At 45.3% G+C, this 15,408-nt stretch overlaps 9 non-coding genes across 9 annotated transcripts; 2 read left to right on the forward strand and 7 right to left on the reverse strand.

The window, feature by feature from the left end:
- The first annotated feature begins 572 nt into the window (after positions 1 to 572).
- Positions 573 to 645, forward strand: trnak-cuu (transfer RNA lysine (anticodon CUU)). The gene has a single exon. It is a non-coding gene; the product is annotated as a tRNA-Lys (tRNA).
- Positions 646 to 3,042: 2,397 nt separating this feature from the next.
- trnal-cag (transfer RNA leucine (anticodon CAG)) lies at positions 3,043 to 3,125 on the reverse strand. The gene has a single exon. It is a non-coding gene; the product is annotated as a tRNA-Leu (tRNA).
- Positions 3,126 to 4,342: 1,217 nt separating this feature from the next.
- Positions 4,343 to 4,415, forward strand: trnak-cuu (transfer RNA lysine (anticodon CUU)). Its single transcript has one exon. It is a non-coding gene; the product is annotated as a tRNA-Lys (tRNA).
- A 2,397-nt stretch (positions 4,416 to 6,812) lies between these two features.
- trnal-cag (transfer RNA leucine (anticodon CAG)) lies at positions 6,813 to 6,895 on the reverse strand. Its single transcript has one exon. It is a non-coding gene; the product is annotated as a tRNA-Leu (tRNA).
- A 685-nt stretch (positions 6,896 to 7,580) lies between these two features.
- On the reverse strand, positions 7,581 to 7,653 carry trnav-cac (transfer RNA valine (anticodon CAC)). Its single transcript has one exon. It is a non-coding gene; the product is annotated as a tRNA-Val (tRNA).
- Positions 7,654 to 8,220: 567 nt separating this feature from the next.
- Positions 8,221 to 8,292, reverse strand: trnaw-cca (transfer RNA tryptophan (anticodon CCA)). Its single transcript has one exon. It is a non-coding gene; the product is annotated as a tRNA-Trp (tRNA).
- Positions 8,293 to 11,189: 2,897 nt separating this feature from the next.
- trnal-cag (transfer RNA leucine (anticodon CAG)) lies at positions 11,190 to 11,272 on the reverse strand. The gene has a single exon. It is a non-coding gene; the product is annotated as a tRNA-Leu (tRNA).
- Positions 11,273 to 11,957: 685 nt separating this feature from the next.
- On the reverse strand, positions 11,958 to 12,030 carry trnav-cac (transfer RNA valine (anticodon CAC)). Its single transcript has one exon. It is a non-coding gene; the product is annotated as a tRNA-Val (tRNA).
- A 567-nt stretch (positions 12,031 to 12,597) lies between these two features.
- Positions 12,598 to 12,669, reverse strand: trnaw-cca (transfer RNA tryptophan (anticodon CCA)). The gene has a single exon. It is a non-coding gene; the product is annotated as a tRNA-Trp (tRNA).
- Positions 12,670 to 15,408: the final 2,739 nt, after the last annotated feature.

Here is a 15,408-nt window from a genome sequence, read left to right on the forward strand (position 1 = left end):
GACACAAGAAACCTGTTAAATTTATTTCACAGAAAAATAAAGTTTCCGCCCGGGCTGGACCCGGTGACTTTTCGCGTGTGAGGCAAACGTGATAACCGCTACACTACAGAAACCTCTGCTTAACCCGCGCTTTTTTTACATGCACACGTTCCACAAACACTGTTTCATTCCTCCTGCCTTCTCCTCGTTCCTCATTGTCATGCACAGAAGCGCCTGATGCCCTCATTTGTTTAACGTAACAAGCAGACGCAAACACAGGTATTCCTTCAAAGTCATCCCGCAGGTGGCCACAGACACAATAAACAGAGCCAGAGAGAAAGACAGAATCGGGAAATTCCGGGAAATAGACAAGAGATATTGACAAAGACTAAAGCGCTTTGCGATCAGAAAATTGCCTGAACCCCTGTGGTTAATGAAAGGGATTTTGCTGCTTGAGTTCCTTAGGCGCCTTGGGCTTCTGGAGAACTTGTTTCGCAGTTTGCAGAAACGCGGCTCAGACATGCTGGTGTGACCGGGCCGAAGCCACCAGGTACCTGACTGCAATCAGCGACAATGAAATACAGCTCTAACAGGCCCGGCTAGCTCAGTCGGTAGAGTATGAGACTCTTAATTTCAGGGTCGTGAGTTCGAGCCCCACGTTGGGCGGTATTTATTTGGTTAAACTTTTATGTTGCTTTCAAAGCGTCATTAATTGAGCGATAACCTTGTTTTGCACAATGAAAGAAATGCGAACTGAGAAAATACTGCAGATGCTGGAAATCTGAATTGAAACAGAAAATGCTGGAGATACTCAGCAGGTCAGGCAGCTTCTGCGAAGAGAGAAAAAGAGTTAACGTTTCAGGTCGATAACCTTTCGTCAGAACTGGTAAAAAGAGGTAATGGGACAGATTTTTAAGCAAGTGTAGGGGATTCTATGAGATCATGGCTGATCTCCTGCCTCAATTCCATTCACCGGCCCTATCGCCATATCCCTTGAAGCCCTTACCAGTCAGAAATCTACCGACTTCTGTTTTGAACATACCCAATGACTGAGCCTCCACAGCCCTCTGGGGTAGAGAATTCCAAAGATTCACCACCCTCTGTGTGAAGACATTTCTTCTCCTCTCAGTCCTGAATGGCCTAACCTTTATCCTGAGGCTGTGGCCCCTGGTTCTAGACTCCCCAGCCAAGGGAAACATTTTCCCAGCATCCAACCGATCAAACACTGTAATAATTTTGCATGCTTAATGAGATCCCCTCTCATTCTTCCGAATTCAAGAGATTGCAGGCCTAGTTTACTCAATCTCTTCTCATACGAGGTCAGTGACAGTCTTGCAAATGGTGACTTGATATTCGGTAGTGGGGTCATGGTCCAGGCGGAGGTAGGATGAGGTGTTGGAGAGTTGGCGTACAGCTTCCGCGAGGTAGAGGTCGGTTCGCCAAACAGCAACAGCACCACCCTTGTCAGCAGGTTTTGTGCTTTGCATGTTAACTGTTAACTGTTACCCATATCTCATTTTACACAATATATGGGCTATTCCAGCTCCTAATTCTTTTGTTCTTAGTTGTTATTTCCTCACACAGGAGAGCAATCTCGCCCCTGGACAAGCAGAAGGAGCAAGTTCCAACAAAATGATTCCGCAAACGTGATAACTGCTACACTGTGGAACCGTCTCCACTTTCAGTACCAGGTCAGATGGAAATGTTAAAAAATTTTGAGGATGTAACTGGTAGAATAGATAAGGGAGAACCAGTGGATGTGGTGTATTTGGACTTTCAGAAGGCTTTCGATAAGGTCCCACATAATAGATTGGCGTGCAAAGTTAAAGCACATGGGATCGGGTGTAAGATACTGACTTGGATAGAGAACTGGTTGGCAGACAGGAAGCAAAGAGTATGTCTAAACGGGCCTTTATCCAAGTGGCAGGCAGTTACTAGTGGGGTAGGGCAGGGATACGTGCTAGGACCCCAGCTACTCACAATGTATATTAATGATCTAGAAGGTTGAACTAGATGTAATAACTCCAAGTTTGCAGACGACACAAAGCTGGGTTGGCATGTGTGCTGTGAGGAGGATGCAGAGAACCTCCAGTATGATATGGACAGGTTAGGTGATTTAGCAGAAGCATGGCAGATGCAGTATAATGTGGATAAATGTGAGGTTATCAACTTTGGTGGCAAAAACAGGAAGACAGCTTATTATCAGAATGTCAATAGATTGGGAAAAGGGGAACTGTAATGAGACCTGGGTGTCCGTGTGCACCAATCGCTGAAGGTAAGCCTGCAGGTGCAGCAGGTGGTTAAGAAGGCAAATGTTGGCCTTTTCAGTGAGAGGTTTCGAGTACAGGAGCAAGGATGTCTTGCTGCAGTTGTACAAGGCCTTAGTGAGACCATACCTTGAGTATTGTGTGCAGCTTTGGTCACCTTATGTGAGGAAGGATGTTCTTGCCATGGAGGGAGTGCAGCGAAGATTCTCCAGACTGATACATGGGATGGCAGGAATGACGTATGAAGACAGATTGAGATGATTAGGCTTATATTCGCTAGAGTTTAGAAGAACGAGAGGGGATCTCATTGAAACTTACAAAATTCTAACAGGACAAGACACGCTAGATGCAGGAAGAATGATCCCGATGGTGCGGGAATCCAGAACCAGCAGTCACAGTCTAAGGATAAGGGGTAAGCCACATAGGGTTGAGATGAGGAGGAATTTCTTCACCCAGAGAGTGGTGAACCTGTTGAATTCTGTACCACAGAAGGCAGTTGAGGCCAATTCATTAAATATATTCAAGAAGGAGTTAGATATATTTCTTAAGGCTAAAGAGATAAAGGGATATGGGGAGAAAGCAGGGACAGGGTACTGAATGTGGATGATCAGCCATGATCTCATTAAATTGCGGAGCAGGCTCGAGTGGCCGAATGGCCTACTCCTGCTCCTATCTTCTATGTTTCTATGTGAATGGAGCAGGTGAACTGCTGAATCCCACTTTTAAGGGATATCCCAAAGTGCTTGACAGTGGTGTGAAAATAAATGAGTTCCGCGTGGTAATTAAAAGTAAAGACTGTCAGAAGTGGGATTCGAACCCACGCCTCCAGAGGAGACTGCGACCTGAACGCAGCGCCTTAGACCGCTCGGCCATCCTGAGTTGTTGAGTTAATTTTTGCATCTCATCACTTCCACATGAAGAACGTTTCCGTCCGGGTGCTTGTTCAATGCTGTTGAAGGCTCAGTGACCGGGATATCATCTCCCCCGGGGTTTTCCTGAGCTTGTGCTCGGTGTATGGGGAGGTTTGTCCCGGATCCCTGGTATCTTGCAGCTCCAGGGATGGGCAGTAACAATCTGAGCTCTGGAGCTGGAGAAAAGCGAATAATTAATGGGTTTGTTTTCAGGCCTGAAATGCGGCTTAGATCTGTTGGTACGAACCGAGGCCGGGGCTGCGAGATATTTCAGTTTGTTCACGTTTAATCAGAAGAATATCCGCAGTCAGGAGCTGAAAAGGACCAAGAGCTGAAAAAACACCAGAAAAAAGATAAGAAATATCAGCAATTGTGATCAACTCTTTAATGTGTGTTCTGGTAGTTTAGTGGTTTAATTGTTTTAATCAACATTCATTAACCGAAAGCGTTGTTTTGCAGAATGAAAGAAATGCTCACAGTAAGGGACAGTCGAAAGTTGAGTAATTTAACTTTAATAATTTGTGAAAGTTTATTCATTGACGAAGATTTATACCCTATAAGAATTTACGCACCGTGTATTTTAGGAGTCTGCTTTAAATTGTTCGTTGCTTCTGACACAAGAAACCTGTTAAATTTATTTCACAGAAAAATAAAGTTTCCGCCCGGGCTCGACCCGGTGACTTTGCGCCTGTGAGGCAAATGTGATAACCGCTACACTACAGAAACCTCTGCTTAACCCGCGCTTTTTTTATATGCACACGTTCCACAAACACTGTTTCATTCCTCCTGCCTTCTCCTGATTCCTCATTGTCATGCACAGAAGCGCCTGATGCCCTCATTTGTTTAACGTAACAAGCAGACACAAACACAGGTATTCCTTCAAAATCAACCCGCAGGTGGCCACAGACACAATAAACAGAGCCAGAGAGAAAGACAGAATCGGGAATCTCCGGGAAATAGACAAGAGATATTGACAAAGACTAAAGCGCTTTGCGATCAGAAAATTGCCTGAACCCCTGTGGTTAATGAAAGGGATTTTGCTGCTTGAGTTCCTTATACGCCTTGGGCTTCTGGAGAACTTGTTTCGCAGTTTGCAGAAACGCGGCTCAGACATGCTGTTGTGACCGGGCCGGAGCCACCAGGTACCTGACTGCAATCAGCGACAATGAAATACAGCTCTAACAGGCCCGGCTAGCTCAGTCGGTAGAGCATGAGACTCTTAATCTCAGGGTCGTGGGTTCGAGCCCCACGTTGGGCGGTATTGATTTGGTTAAACTTTTATGTTGCTTTCAAAGCGTCATTAATTGAGCGATAACCTTGTTTTGCACAATGAAAGAAATGCGAACTGAGAAAATACTGCAGATGCTGGAAATCTGAATTGAAACAGAAAATGCTGGAGATACTCAGCAGGTCAGGCAGCTTCTGCGAAGAGAGAAACAGAGTTAACGTTTCAGGTGGATAACCTTTCGTCAGAACTGGTAAAAAGAGGTAATGGGACAGATTTTTAAGCAAGTGTAGGGGATTCTATGAGATCATGGCTGATCTCCTGCCTCAATTCCATTCACCGGCCCTATCGCCATATCCCTTGAAGCCCTTACCAGTCAGAAATGTACCGACTTCTGTTTTGAACATACCCAATGACTGAGCCTCCACAGCCCTCTGGGGGAGAGAATTCCAAAGATTCACCACCCTCTGTGTGAAGAAATTTCTTCTCCTCTCAGTCCTGAATGGCCTAACCTTTATCCTGAGGCTGTGGCCCCTGGTTCTAGACTCCCCAGCCAGGGGAAACATTTTCCCAGCATCCAACCGATCAAACCCTGTAATAATTTTGCATGCTTAATGAGATCCCCTCTCATTCTTCCGAATTCAAGAGATCGCAGGCCTAGTTTACTCAATCTCTTCTCATACGAGGTCAGTGACAGTCTTGCAAATGGTGACTAGATATTCGGTAGTGGGGTCATGGTCCAGGCGGAGGTAGGATGAGGTGTTGGAGAGTTGGCGTACAGCTTCCGCTAGGTAGAGGTCGGTTCGCCAAACAGCAACAGCACCGCCCTTGTCAGCAGGTTTTGTGCTTTGCATGTTAACTGTTAACTGTTACCCATATCTCATTTTACACAATATATGGGCTATTCCAGCTCCTAATTCTTTTGTTCTTAGTTGTTATTTCCTCACACAGGAGAGCAATCTCGCCCCTGGACAAGCAGAAGGAGCAAGTTCCAACAAAATGATTCCGCAAACGTGATAACTGCTACACTGTGGAACCGTCTCCACTTTCAGTACCAGGTCAGATGGAAATCTTAAAAATTTTTGAGGATGTAACTGGTAGAATAGATAAGGGAGAACCAGTGGATGTGGTGTATTTGGACTTTCAGAAGGCTTTCGATAAGGTCCCACATAATAGATTGGCGTGCAAAGTTAAAGCACATGGGATCGGGTGTAAGATACTGACTTGGATAGAGAACTGGTTGGCAGACAGGAAGCAAAGAGTATGTCTAAACGGGCCTTTATCCAAGTGGCAGGCAGTTACTAGTGGGGTAGGGCAGGGATACGTGCTAGGACCCCAGCTACTCACAATGTATATTAATGATCTAGAAGGTTGAACTAGATGTAATAACTCCAAGTTTGCAGACGACACAAAGCTGGGTTGGCATGTGTGCTGTGAGGAGGATGCAGAGAACCTCCAGTATGATATGGACAGGTTAGGTGATTTAGCAGAAGCATGGCAGATGCAGTATAATGTGGATAAATGTGAGGTTATCAACTTTGGTGGCAAAAACAGGAAGACAGCTTATTATCAGAATGTCAATAGATTGGGAAAAGGGGAACTGCAATGAGACCTGGGTGTCCGTGTGCACCAATCGCTGAAGAGAAGCCTGCAGGTGCAGCAGGCGGTTAAGAAGGCAAATGTTGGCCTTTTCAGTGAGTGGTTTCGAGTACAGCAGCAAGGATGTCTTGCTGCAGTTGTACAAGGCCTTAGTGAGACCATACCTTGAGTATAGTGTGCAGCTTTGGTCACCTTATCTGAGGAAGGATGTTCTTGCCATGGAGGGAGTGCAGCGAAGATTCTCCAGACTGATACATGGGATGGCAGGAATGACGTATGAAGACAGATTGAGATGATTAGGCTTATTTTCGCTAGAGTTTAGAAGAACGAGAGGGGATCTCATTGAAACTTACAAAATTCTAACAGGACAAGACACGCTAGATGCAGGAAGAATGATCCCGATGGTGCGGGAATCCAGAACCAGCAGTCACAGTCTAAGGATAAGGGGTAAGCCACATAGGGTTGAGATGAGGAGGAATTTCTTCACCCAGAGAGTGGTGATCCTGTTGAATTCTGTACCACAGAAGGCAGTTGAGGCCAATTCATTAAATATATTCAAGAAGGAGTTAGATATATTTCTTAAGGCTAAAGAGATAAAGGGATATGGGGAGAAAGCAGGGACAGGGTACTGAATGTGGATGATCAGCCATGATCTCATTAAATTGCGGAGCAGGCTCGAGTGGCCGAATGGCCTACTCCTGCTCCTATCTTCTATGTTTCTATGTGAATGGAGCAGGTGAACTGCTGAATCCCACTTTTAAGGGATGTCCCAAAGTGCTTGACAGTGGTGTGAAAATAAATGAGTTCCGCGTGGTAATTAAAAGTAAAGACTTTCAGAAGTGGGATTCGAACCCACGCCTCCAGAGGAGACTGCGACCTGAACGCAGCGCCTTAGACCGCTCGGCCATCCTGACTTGGTGAGTTAATTTTTGCATCTCATCACTTCCACATGAAGAACGTTTCCGTCCGGGTGCTTGTTCAATGCTGTTGAAGGCTCAGTGGCCGGGATATCATCTCCCCCGGGGTTTTCCTGAGCTTGTGCTCGGTGTATGGGGAGGTTTGTCCCGGATCCCTGGTATCTTGCAGCTCCAGGGATGGGCAGTAACAGTCTGAGCTCTGGAGCTGGAGAAAAGCGAATAATTAATGGCTTTGTTTTCAGGCCTGAAATGCGGCTTAGATCTGTTGGTACTAACCGAGGCCGGGGCTGCGAGATATTTCAGTTTGTTCACGTTTAATCAGAAGAATATCCGCAGTCAGGAGCTGAAAAGGACCAAGAGCTGAAAAAACACCAGAAAAAAGATAAGAAATATCAGCAATTGTGATCAACTCTTTAATGTGTGTTCTGGTAGTTTAGTGGTTTAATTGTTTTAATCAACATTCATTAACCGAAAGCGTTGTTTTGCAGAATGAAAGAAATGCTCACAGTAAGGGACAGTCGAAATTTGAGTAATTTAACTTTAATAATTTGTGCAAGTTTATTCATTGACGAAGATTTATACCCTATCAGAATTTACGCACTGTGTATTTTAGGAGTCTGCTTTAAATTGTTCGTTGCTTCTGACACAAGAAAGCTGTTAAATTTATTTCACAGAAAAATAATGTTCCCGCCCGGGCTCGAACCGGGGACCTTTCGCGTGTGAGGCGAACGTGATAACCGCTACACTACGGAAACCTCTACTGAATTGAGCATCGAGAAAGCACTGTTCAGACAGAAGGGACACTACAGAATGGCTCTTTCTGCAATGATTTCCTTTCACTGGCATTTCTCTGACCGAACTGCACAAGTCAAAAATGTTCCTTTCAAACTCATTAAACTGTCGAATTTCCTTCCCTCTGGTTTAACCCAGGCGTTTAACCTGTTCTGCAACCCATGAACCAGGTTCACCTGAATTCCAAGGTGTGTAAGGAAATCAAGCTTCAAAAACCCTTTCATTAACCACAGGGATTCAGGCAATTTTCTGATCGCAAAGCGCTTTCTCACCTTGTCAATATCTCTCGTCTATTTGCCGGTGTTTCCCGATTCTGCCTGTCTCTCTGGCTCTGTTTATTCTGTGTGACCACCTGCAGGTTGATTTTGAGCGAATACCTGTGCTTGTGTTTTGTCACATTAAATAAATGAGGAATTGTGGCGCTTCTCTCCCTGACACTGGGGAAAGAGTGAGACAGTGTTTGGAGCAAGTGTCTGGTTATTGTGAAACGGCAAAGAAAACAATAATTCTGGAATTACCCGGAAAAACAGTGACCCCGACGTGATTTGAACACGCAGCCTTCTGATCTGGAGTCAGACGCGCTACCGTTGCGCCACGAGGCCCTACAATCTAAACCGCGCTGTTTTTATATACACACGTTCCACAAACACTGTTTCATTCCTCCTGCCTTCTCCTGATTCCTCAGTGTCATGCACAGAGGCGCCTCATGCCCTCATTTGTTTAACGTAACAAGCAGACACAAACACAGGTATTCCTTCAAAATCAACCCGCAGGTGGCCACAGACACAATAAACAGAGCCAGAGAGAAAGACAGAATCGGGAATCTCCGGGAAATAGACAAGATATATTGACAAGGACTAAAGCGTTTTGCGATCAGAAAATTGCCTGAACCCCTGTGGTTAATGAAAGGGATTATTGCTGCTTGAGTTCCTTATACGCCTTGGGCTTCTGGAGAACTTGTTTCGTAGTTTGCAGAAATGCGGCTCAGACATGCTGTTGTGACCGGGCCGGAGCCACCAGGTACCTGACTGCAATCAGCGACAATGAAATGCAGTTTTAACAGGCCCGGCTAGCTCAGTCGGTAAAGCATGAGACTCTTAATTTCAGCGTCGTGGGTTCGAGCTCCCAGGTTGAGCGGTATTTATTTTGTTAAACTTTTATGTTGCTTTCAAAGCGTCATTAATTGAGCGATAACCTTGTTTTGCACAATGAAAGAAATGCGAACTGAGAAAATACTGCAGAAGCTGGAAATCTGAATTGAAACAGAAAATGCTGGAGATACTCAGCAGGTCAGGCAGCTTCTGCGAAGAGATAAACAGAGTTAACGTTTCAGGTCGATAACCTTTCGTCAGAACTGGAAAAAAGAGGTAATGGAACAGATTTTTAAGCAACTGTAGGGGATTCTATGAGATCATGGCTGATCTCCTGCCTCAATTCCATTCACCGGCCCTATTGCCATATCTCTTGATGCCCTTACCAGTCAGAAATCTACCGACTTCTGTTTTGAACATACGCAATGACTGAGCCTCCACAGCCCTCTGGGGTAGAGAATTCCAAAGATTCACCACCCTCTGTGTGAAGAAATTTCTTCTCCTCTCAGTCCTGAATGGCCTAACCTTTATCCTGAGGCTGTGGCCCCTGGTTCTAGACTTCACAGCCAAGGGAAACATTCTCCCAGCATCCAACCGATCAAACCCTGTAATAATTTTGCATGCTTAATGAGATCCCCTCTCATTCTTCCGAATTCAAGAGACTGCAGTCCTAGTTTACACAATCTCTTCTCATACGAGTTCAGTGACAGTCTTGCAAATGGTGACTTGATATTCGGTAGTGGGGTCATGGTCCAGGTGGAGGTAGGAGGAGGTGTTGGAGAGTTGGCGTACAGCTTCTGCTAGGTAGTGGTCGGTTCACCAAACAGCAACAGCACCACCCTTGTCAGCAGGTTTTGTGCTTTGCATGTTAACTGTTAACTGTTACCCATATCTCATTTTACACAATATATGGGCTACTCCAGCTCCTAATTCGTTTGTTCTTAGTTGTTATTTCCTCACACAGGAGAGCAATCTCGCCCCTGGACAAGCAGAAGGAGCAAGTTCAAACCAAATGGTTCCGCAAACGTGATAACAGCTACACTGTGGAACCGTCTCCACTTTCAGTACCAGGTCAGATGGAAATGTTAAAATTTTTTGAGGATGTAACTGGTAGAATAGATAAGGGAGAACCAGTGGATGTGGTGTATTTGGACTTTCAGAAGGCTTTCGATAAGGTCCCACATAAGAGATTGGTGTGCAAAGTTAAAGCACATGGGATCGGGGGTAAGGTACTGACTTGGATAGAGAACTGGTTGGCAGACAGGAAGCAAAGAGTATGTCTAAACGGGTATTTTTCCAAGTGGCAGGCAGTTACTCGTGGGGTAGGCAGGGATAAGTGCTAGGACCCCAGCTACTCACAATATATATTAATGATCTAGAAGGTTGAAATTGATATAATAACTCCAAGTTTGCAGACGACACAAAGCTGGGTGGGCATGTGTGCTGTGAGGAGGATGCAGAGAAACTCCAGTATGATATGGACAGGTTAGGTGATTTAGCAGAAGCATGGCAGATGCAGTGTAATGTGGATAAATGTGAGGTTATCAACTTTGGTGGCAAAAACAGGAAGACAGCTTATTATCAGAATGTCAATAGATTGGGAAAAGGGGAACTGCAATGAGACCTGGGTGTCCGTGTACTCCAATCGCTGAAGGTAAGCATGCAGGTGCAGCAGGTGGTTAAGAAGGCAAATGTTGGCCTTTATAGTGAGAGGTTTCGAGTACAGGAGCAAGGATGTCTTGCTGCAGTTGTACAAGGCCTTGGTGAGACCATACCTTGAGTATTGTGTGCAGCTTTGGTCACCTTATCTGAGGAAGGATGTTCTTGCCATGGAGGGAGTGCAGCGAAGATTCACCAGACTGATACATGGGATGGCAGGAATGACGTATGAAGACAGATTGAGATGATTTGGCTTATATTCGCTGGAGTTTAGAAGAACGAGAGGGGATCTCATTGAAACTTACAAAATTCCTACAGGACTAGACACACTAGATGCAGGAAGAATGATCCCGATGGTGCGGGAATCCAGAACCAGCGGTCACAGTCTAAGGATAAGGGGTAAGGCGCTTAGGGCTGAGATGAGGAGGAATTTCTTCACCCAGAGAGTGGTGAACCTGTTGAATTCTGTACCACAGAAGGCAGTTGAGGCCAATTCATTAAATATATTCAAGAAGGAGTTAGATATATTTCTTAAGGCTAAAGAGATAACGGGATATGGGGAGAAAGCAGGGACAGGGTACTGAATGTGGATGATCAGCCATGATCTCATTAAATGGCGGAGCAGGCTCGACGGGCCATATGTGAATGGAGCAGGTGAACTGCTGAATCCCACTTTTAGGGGATGTCCCAAAGTGCTTGACAGTGGTGTGAAAATAAATGTGTTCCGCTTGGTAATTCAAAGTAAAGACTGTCAGAAGTGGGATTCGAACCCACGCCTCCAGAGGAGACTGCGATCTGAACGCAGCGCCTTAGACCGCTCGGCCATCCTGACTTGCTTCATTAATTTCTGCATCTCATCACTTCCACATGAAGAACGTTTCCGGCCGGGTGCTTGTTTAATGCTGTTGAAGGCTCAGTGACCGGGATATCATCTCCCCCGGGGTTTTCCTGAGCTTGTGCTCGGTGTATGGGGAGGTTTGTCCCGGGTCCCTATTATCTTGCAGCTCCAGGGATGGGCAGTATCAATCTGAGCTCTGGAGCTGGGGAGAAGCGAATAATTAATGGGTTTGTTTTCGGGCCTGAAATGCGGCTTAGATCTGTTGGTATTAACCGAGGCCGGGGCTGCGAGATATTTCAGTTTGTTCACGTTTAATCAGAGGAATATCCGCAGTCAGGAGCTGAAAAGGACCAAGAGCTGAAAAAACACCAGAAAAAAGATAAGAAATATCAGCAATTGTGATCAACTCTTTAATGTGTGTTCTGGTAGTTTAGTGGTTTAATTGTTTTAATCAACATTCATTAACCGAAAGCGTTGTTTTGCAGAATGAAATAAATGCTCACAGTAAGGGACAGTCGAAATTTGAGTAATTTAACTTTAATAATTTGTGCAAGTTTATTCATTGACGAAGATTTATACCCTATCAGAATTTACGCACTGTGTATTTTAGGAGTCTGCTTTAAATTGTTCGTTGCTTCTGACACAAGAAACCTGTTAAATTTATTTCACAGAAAAATAATGTTTCCGCCCGGGCTCGAACCGGGGACTTTTCGCGTGTGAGGCGAACGTGATAACCGCTACACTACGGAACCCTCTGCTGAATTGAGCATCGAGAAAGCACTGTTCAGACAGAAGGGACACTACAGAATCGCTCTTTCTGCAATGATTTCCTTTCACTGGCATTTCTCTGACCGAACTGCACAAGTCAAAAATGTTCCTTTCAAACTCATTAAACTGTCGAATTTCCTTCCCTCTGGTTTAACCCAGGCGTTTAACTTGTTCTGCAACCCATGAACCAGGTTCACCTGAATTCCAAGGTGTGTAAGGAAATCAAGCTTCAAAAGCCCTTTCATTAACCACAGGGATTCAGGCAATTTTCTGATCGCAAAGCGCTTTCTCACCTTGTCAATATCTCTCGTCTATTTGCCGGTGTTTCCCGATTCTGCCTGTCTCTCTGGCTCTGTTTATTCTGTGTGACCACCAGCAGGTTGATTTTGAGCGAATACCTGTGCTTGTGTTTTGTCACATTAAATAAATGAGGAATTGTGGCGCTTCTCTCCCTGACACTGGGGAAAGAGTGAGACAGTGTTTGGAGCAAGTGTCTGGTTATTGTGAAACGGCAAAGAAAACAAGAATTCTGGAATTACCCGGAAAAACAGTGACCCCGACGTGATTTGAACACGCAGCCTCCTGATCTGGAGTCAGACGCGCTACCGTTGCGCCACGAGGTCCTACAATCTAAACCGCGCTGTTTTTATATACACACGTTCCACAAACACTGTTTCATTCCTCCTGCCTTCTCCTGATTCCTCAGTGTCATGCACAGAGGCGCCTCATGACCTCATTTGTTTAACGTAACAAGCAGACACAAACACAGGTATTCCTTCAAAATCAACCCGCAGGTGGCCACAGACACAATAAACAGAGCCAGAGAGAAAGACAGAATCGGGAATCTCCGGGAAATAGACAAGATATATTGACAAGGACTAAAGCGTTTTGCGATCAGAAAATTGCCTGAACCCCTGTGGTTAATGAAAGGGATTATTGCTGCTTGAGTTCCTTATACGCCTTGGGCTTCTGGAGAACTTGTTTCGTAGTTTGCAGAAATGCGGCTCAGACATGCTGTTGTGACCGGGCCGGAGCCACCAGGTACCTGACTGCAATCAGCGACAATGAAATGCAGTTTTAACAGGCCCGGATAGCTCAGTCGGTAAAGCATGAGACTCTTAATCTCAGGGTCGTGGGTTCGAGCTCCCAGGTTGAGCGGTATTTATTTTGTTAAACTTTTATGTTGCTTTCAAAGCGTCATTAATTGAGCGATAACTCAAGCTGGAAATCTGAATTGAAACAGAAAATGCTGGAGATACTCAGCAGGTCAGGCAGCTTCTGCGAAGAGATAAACAGAGTTAACGTTTCAGGTCGATAACCTTTCGTCAGAACTGGAAAAAAGAGGTAATGGAACAGATTTTTAAGCAACTGTAGGGGATTCTATGAGATCATGGCTGATCTCCTGCCTCAATTCCATTCACCGGCCCTATTGCCGTATCTCTTGATGCCCTTACCAGTCAGAAATCTACCGACTTCTGTTTTGAACATACGCAATGACTGAGCCTCCACAGCCCACTGGGGTAGAGAATTCCAAAGATTCACCACCCTCTGTGTGAAGAAATTTCTTCTCCTCTCAGTCCTGAATGGCCTAACCTTTATCCTGAGGCTGTGGCCCCTGGTTCTAGACTTCCCAGCCAAGGGAAACATTCTCCCAGCATCCAACCGATCAAACCCTGTAATAATTTTGCATGCTTAATGAGATCCCCTCTCATTCTTCCGAATTCAAGAGACTGCAGTCCTAGTTTACTGAATCTCTTCTCATACGAGGTCAGTGACAGTCTTGCAAATGGTGACTTGATATTCGGTAGTGGGGTCATGGTCCAGGTGGAGGTAGGAGGAGGTGTTGGAGAGTTGGCGTACAGCTTCTGCTAGGTAGCGGTCGGTTCACCAAACAGCAACAGCACCACCCTTGTCAGCAGGTTTTGTGCTTTGCATGTTAACTGTTAACTGTTACCCATATCTCATTTTACACAATATATGGGCTACTCCAGCTCCTAATTCGTTTGTTCTTAGTTGTTATTTCCTCACACAGGAGAGCAATCTCGCCCCTGGACAAGCAGAAGGAGCAAGTTCCAACCAAATGGTTCCGCAAACGTGATAACAGCTACACTGTGGAACCGTCTCCACTTTCAGTACCAGGTCAGATGGAAATGTTAAAATTTTTCGAGGATGTAACTGGTAGAATAGATAAGGGAGAACCAGTGGATGTGGTGTATTTGGACTTTCAGAAGGCTTTCGATAAGGTCCCACATAAGAGATTGGTGTGCAAAGTTAAAGCACATGGGATCGGGGGTAAGGTACTGACTTGGATAGAGAACTGGTTGGCAGACAGGAAGCAAAGAGTATGTCTAAACGGGTATTTTTCCAAGTGGCAGGCAGTTACTCGTGGGGTAGGCAGGGATAAGTGCTAGGACCCCAGCTACTCACAATATATATTAATGATCTAGAAGGTTGAAATTGATATAATAACTCCAAGTTTGCAGACGACACAAAGCTGGGTGGGCATGTGTGCTGTGAGGAGGATGCAGAGAAACTCCAGTATGATATGGACAGGTTAGGTGATTTAGCAGAAGCATGGCAGATGCAGTGTAATGTGGATAAATGTGAGGTTATCAACTTTGGTGGCAAAAACAGGAAGACAGCTTATTATCAGAATGTCAATAGATTGGGAAAAGGGGAACTGCAATGAGACCTGGGTGTCCGTGTACTCCAATCGCTGAAGGTAAGCATGCAGGTGCAGCAGGTGGTTAAGAAGGCAAATGTTGGCCTTTATAGTGAGAGGTTTCGAGTACAGGAGCAAGGATGTCTTGCTGCAGTTGTACAAGGCCTTGGTGAGACCATACCTTGAGTATTGTGTGCAGCTTTGGTCACCTTATCTGAGGAAGGATGTTCTTGCCATGGAGGGAGTGCAGCGAAGATTCACCAGACTGATACATGGGATGGCAGGAATGACGTATGAAGACAGATTGAGATGATTTGGCTTATATTCGCTGGAGTTTAGAAGAACGAGAGGGGATCTCATTGAAACTTAAAAAATTCCTACAGGACTAGACACACTAGATGCAGGAAGAATGATCCCGATGGTGCGGGAATCCAGAACCAGCGGTCACAGTCTAAGGATAAGGGGTAAGCCGCTTAGGGCTGAGATGAGGAGGAATTTCTTCACCCAGAGAGTGGTGAACCTGTTGAATTCTGTACCACAGAAGGCAGTTGAGGCCAATTCATTAAATATATTCAAGAAGGAGTTAGATATATTTCTTAAGGCTAAAGAGATAACGGGATATGGGGAGAAAGCAGGGACAGGGTACTGAATGTGGATGATCAGCCATGATCTCATTAAATGGCGGAGCAGGCTCGACGGG

This window comes from Somniosus microcephalus, unplaced genomic scaffold (assembly GCF_052327205.1).
Source record: "Somniosus microcephalus isolate GS21.2 unplaced genomic scaffold, FLI_Smic_1.0 unresolved_chr4, whole genome shotgun sequence".
Taxonomy (NCBI): domain Eukaryota; kingdom Metazoa; phylum Chordata; class Chondrichthyes; order Squaliformes; family Somniosidae; genus Somniosus; species Somniosus microcephalus.